The sequence below is a fragment of the Clytia hemisphaerica genome, unplaced genomic scaffold, assembly GCF_902728285.1.
Source record: "Clytia hemisphaerica strain Z4C2 unplaced genomic scaffold, Clytia hemisphaerica genome assembly, whole genome shotgun sequence".
Taxonomy (NCBI): Eukaryota; Metazoa; Cnidaria; class Hydrozoa; order Leptothecata; family Clytiidae; genus Clytia; species Clytia hemisphaerica.
Genome location: NW_027103260.1, coordinates 276,892 through 282,891, shown reverse-complemented (window position 1 = coordinate 282,891; position 6,000 = coordinate 276,892).

Here is a 6,000-nt window from a genome sequence, read left to right as displayed (position 1 = left end):
ACCAAGTCCCCTTGCGTGATATCAGAGGATTTTCGGTATTTTGAGGCATTGATAACCTCTTCATGTTGAATTTTCTTTTCTTTGTCTAGTGCCCGTGCTTTTTTGATGTCATTTTCAGTCAAGGCCTTTCTTGGAAATTTGTCTTTCAGCCCGTCCCTGAAAATCATGCTTGCAGGCGGCACACCCGTTGCTGGGTGAGGGGTCTGTCGGTATGTTTTGAGCGTTTCTTGTAAGATTTCTGCTTCATTCGTTTTTAAGTGCTGATTTATCTTCATTGCTTTTCCCACTGTTTTCATGAATGTCTCGGCTGGGTTTTGACTAGGAAAATGAGGGGATGAGAACCTTGTGGCAACACCATGGGTTTTAGTAAACTCCTCCATTTTTCTGCTGTTGAAAGGAGGACCATTGTCAGATATTTGATTTTCAGGATATCCATATTCATCATAGATCTCCGCTAGTGCAGGGATGACTTTATCAGCTTTAGTTGAGGCTACGAGCTTTGCTGCTGGGTATCTTGATCCCAGATCTTGAACAACAACAATATGCTTGGATGATGGCATGGGACCAAAGAGGTCTACGGCCACTGTGTCCCAAGAGTTTTCAGGTACCCTGTGACTGGTTATAGGTTCCTTTGTCTTTTTATCAACAAACAATGCGCAATCACTGCAAGAACTGAGAAAACTTTTCACCTTATCGTACATTCCATGGAAGAAAAAATGGAACCTAAGTCTCCTTTCAATTCCACTTTGTCCTGGGTGAGATCCCCTGTGTGCTAGTTCAATAGCTAGTTTGTGTAGTGATTCTGGAAGAACAATTCTATCATCCTTGAGTATTATTCCGTTCGCCATAACGGTTAGTTCCGACATAACAGGTCCAAATCTTTTAACCTCTTTGGAGACGTTCTTAGGGATTGATTGATAGCCCTTCCAGAGATATTTTTGAATGTGACTGAGTGTTTTATCATCAGCGGTTTCCTGAGCGATTCTCGCTAGTGAAATGTGATCAACGACTTGTGTCATATGAAGTGCGTATAGAAGATTATTGAGGTCATTGCATTCTTCTCTCTGGCCAATTGGAAGACTGGAAAGTTTTCTCCCATGACGACTCATGTAGTCTACTTGATTAAGAGACCCTTTCTGGTATTCAACAATGATGATTCAATTTGATTCGCTTTGTTCTAATGGAACCAGAACGCTTTCCATTGAATATGTGTACCAAGGGCTTGTGATTAGTGATCACCTTGATAAGGGCAGGCGAACCTACAACATATTCACGGAATCGTCTGAGTCCAAAGTCAAGGCTAGCAGCTTCTAAATCCAATTGAGGACAGTGTTTCTCAGAATCATTAGTTGTCCTTGAGGCTAGAGCAACTGGTTTCGCTTCTTCTAAAGACGGACCTTGTGCTAGAATTGCGCCTAGCCCCGTCTTGTGACCATCAACAACAATAAACGTTCTAGCATTTGGGTCAAAATAACGCAGGAGTACGTCCTTACGGAATGCTTCTATAAGGGAGTAGAATGCATCATTGTGTTTCTTTTGCCATTTAAATCTTACCCCTTTCTTTGTAAGCTCCCTCAAGGTAGAAGCTTTTTGAGAGAACCCCTCAATGAAATCAGCATTACTCTGCATCATGCAGATGAAACTGATTAACTCCTCTTTGTTCTTAGGAGTGGTGAGGTGGTTCAAAGCTTCAACCTTTTCAGGATCTGGTCTTATACCAGCTGCTGAAATGACCATTCCCCAGAATTTGATTTCTTTTGCCCCAAATTTGCATTTATCCTTGTTGAGTGTGACCCTTTTTCTTGCATTATGGATAGAGTCTTCTCAATTATATGGACATGCGACCTTTCGTCATCGGTGGCTATTATAATATCATCGAGTATGACGTGAACCTCAGGAAGATTTGAGAACAGAGGCTGAAGAGCTGCATTGAGCTCCCCTTGTAACGGCTTTAACCCCATGACTAATCTCTTATACCTATAGAGCTTGCCATTTAAATGAAAGACTGTAAGATTCCTGGCATTTTCTTCTATTTCTAATTGCTAGAACGCCGATTTTAAATCAATTTTGGAAAAGATCTTTTTGCCAGATAACTGGGCCTTAATATCTTCTGGACGTGGAATGGGGGAAGTTTGATGAAAGAAGCGCCTTATTTAGGTTCTTGGCATCAAGGGTTATGCGAATGTTGCCATCGTCTTTAGGGGCTATCACTACATTGGAAATCCATGGGGTCTGTTGACCTGCAGGGAGTTCTTCAATAACATCTTGGGTTTTCATTTCATTTATGACCTCCTCCACACGACTTTTAAGGTGATAAGGAATTCTCCTAGGAGGTTCTGCAACCGCCTTAATGTTTGGATTGGCAGGAAGCTTGACAAGATAGTTTTTTAACTTACCGATTCCATTGAAAATTGGTGTCCTCTCAGTAATGATGTCTTGTAGATTTTTCTTCAGTAAATGATCTGTGAGATGGATCATTCTGACAGGTGTAAGTACTTCAGGTTGGTTGTTGAAGCTTACAATATTCAATTGGGTTGCCATCGCACCGGAAAGTATGGATTCACATGGCTCTTTTATGATGTACCATTGAAGTGGAACCGTCCTGTCACCGAATGAAACACTACATCGACTAACTCCAATTGCTGGTATCGGTTTGCTTTTGTATGGCTTTATTCTGAGATTTGTTTTACTCATTCTGTCTAGGATATTCCATTTTTTAGCTGTTTCCATGCTACACACTGAGATTCCTGCCCCTGTATCGGCTAATACAGTGTCTAGATGGTTGTTAATGAGGATATTTGTTCTAAAATCTTCTGTATATGTCCTATTCTTTGAATTGTTGATTCTGAATAGATTTACATTATACACTTGAGATTCCTCATCAGTTGAAGTCGATTCTTCTACCTCATTGATTTCCATTTCCTTCCTTGCTGGTCTAATTTTACATACTTTTGCATAGTGGCCAGTTTTGTTGCATTTGCTACAAACAGATGCTCTTGCTGGGCATTGTTTAGCATGTACGACGATATCTTGTTTCTTGCCTGTTATTCCACAGAAAAAGCAGGATGTTGATTGGTCTTTATTTGGCACTTGTGTCCCATTTCTTCGGTTTGCATTCTTTCTTGAGTATTTCCCGTAGACTTTATTGAGTTTTCCTTCTCCACCAATTTCACATGCACTTTTCGATGCACTTTCGAGACGCATGCCTTCCTTTCGTAGTGTATTGAGTTCCCAGGAATTTTTTAGTGCTTCTTCTCGAATCTCCTCATTGGACAAACCAATTACTATTTGGTCCCTGACAGCAGTTGATAGTGCAGTACAGTCATCATTCGAGCATTGAAACTGGCAGTGTTTTGCTTCCTTCTCAACTCTGTTGGAAAATGCGATAAAGGTTTCCCCTTTTCCTTGAGAGAGGGATCTGAATTGGAAATGTTTCAATGTGAGGTTCTCGGTAGGCTTGTAGTAGAATAATGAGGCTGTGGCATTAGTACTCATATTACCAACAGACCAACCTTTGTAAGGATGGAGGTTCACCAATTGGATTGGTGAAAGGCTGAGGCAAGTGTTTATCAGACCAAATAAATTGTCTGGTGGTTCACCGTACTTGGTGAAAGCCTGAATAACTTAGAGTAATGCATACACCTTGAAAGAACCAAACAAATTGTCTGGTAGTTCACCTATTAGGTGAAAGACTTATAGTTTTGGATAGATATAGAGAGAAAAACAGAACCAAACGTTGTTTGGTGGCCACCTGTGTTACAGGTAAAAGACTGTAATTGTCGGTTAACTTACCTTGCAGTCAATCAGTTGTCTACGATGAAGGAGTGTTACCTTTGTGTTTGTAGTCTTTCTTTTTTCTTGTAAAGCTTTATCTTCGTCGCCAAGAATAATATGACCAAGTGGTGTTTATTTATGTTATTCTTTGTATTTTATTAATTGACTCTGACTCTAAAGATAAGAATTATACGAAATATATTAATTACCATTGCACATTACCCAAAACAAATAAAGTGCATTCAAGCTATCATGCTTTCTGTTGCTTCAAAAATCATGGTATACTATTAGTACAGGATTTCACAAGACCAAACCAATCAAATTAAGTAAGCATAAACAATCACGTTACTGTATAATGACAGAATTATTGTTTTGCACATGAATTTTCAAGAGGTCAAGTCCTTTCGTAGCCTAGTTAACTAAGCCCGTATTCACAAGGCTAGGACACACGGCTAATGACAATATAGCATTTTCGGCGCTTTTATATTAACGGATTTTAAGTTTGCCTTGGAATAGTTATTCTGTCACAACTTGCGATCGGATTTATCCTAGTGACTGAATCAAACTAGCTTAGATTTCTAGGCTAGTCCTTTCATTCCTGAGAGATTTTTAATGGGACCAAGTTCTTTGATCTATTTGGTCAGACGTAACGTTATTTGTGTAATAACATCCAAGTCTTCAAAATGTTCTTTCGGAAAAAATCGGAAAAAAGGTGTACCCACATACCTTAAGTTATGTGTACACCTTTTTTCCGATTTTTTGTCAAAAAAAAATTTTTCAGTCAAAGTGGAAGAAAAGTTACTGGATTTCATTTTGGTAAAATCGCGATCTTAAAATCTTTTTTTGATCCAGAGTTATAACCATTTAAATTTCAAAACAAAGTTCGTCTCATGATGGATTATTTACTCAAATAATTGTCTCTTTCGGAAACAACAAAGAGAAAAGAGAGAATTTAGCTGATGTTCATTCTCACCTCTATTGAATAGTAATATTTTTGACACATTTCACTGATTACTCAAATAAACAGCAATCATCTCATTAAAAATTTCAAATTGATGTAGAAAAAAAAGAAATTTTACAACACCATACTACTTTTAACGAAGTTAAAGTCACCCATAGCATTTAGATATCGACTTCATTCTTTTTTTATGAGATTCCCAAAAGATCAAACTTAAAAAGTGTCTTAGGATTTTATTTCTAACCGAGTCGTTCTTCCTCAATTTACAGATAACTGAAAAAATCCCATTTAAATTTACTTTTTTATCGATATTTTTACAGAATTTAGGATTTAAAGAGTTAAAGTCAATTCCAAAAAAATCCCAAGATACTTTTTTAGTTAGATCTATTGGAAACATAGTATCGAAATAATTTTTTCAAAATTCAAAAGCTATGGGTGACTTTAACTTCTTTAAAGTAGGTAAGGTTAAAATTCTTAAGATTTTAATTATATCCTGCCCAGTTTTTTAAAATTCAGCTGAAACTTTTACCATTAGAAAGAGAATATTATTGGCTTTCAGAAAATATATACTTTTGATATATAAAAATTTGTTGTTCTAAAGAGAATGTGTCAAGAAAGGTGAACACATACCTTAACTATTTGAGATTTAAGCCTAAAATTGTTCTTGATTTTACCATTTCGTGAGTATTTTTTGTAATTTCTTAAAAAATTGGGTGTTTTAGAGCCCATAAAGCCTTAAAATATTCCTAACTTGTTTTTAACATTTTATCCATGGAAGCCCTACGTTCCTATATATGGGCTTTTCCAGAAAAAAATTGAATATGGGGGGGGTGGAGGATATAACGTTTTTCAGTGATTTACCCCTCGGACAAAGTGACTTTTGGCCCCCCGGACAACGGGTTTTACCCCCCGGACAACGCAAATTACTCCCGGGCAAGGCAAATTTTGATGATTTTCGCTACCCCGGACAATATATCCTCCACAGTATATCCTCCTCCCCACGTATGGACATTTATATACTGGAAGATCCCGCCATATGATACATTTTTAGCACGACGAGTTTCTTTATTTTTCCGTAGAGTATGTGGAACAAACACTGTATACTACACAGTTTACACATCCGTCATCAAAACAAGACAATTATACTATCATTACACCGATAACTGTTGCTCTAAACATTGGACGGGAATGTGTGAATCCTGTCTAAAAATAAGGTAAGGAAAATGATACTTAAGTGTAAAATTTTCGGAAATTGCAAAATCTTTTTC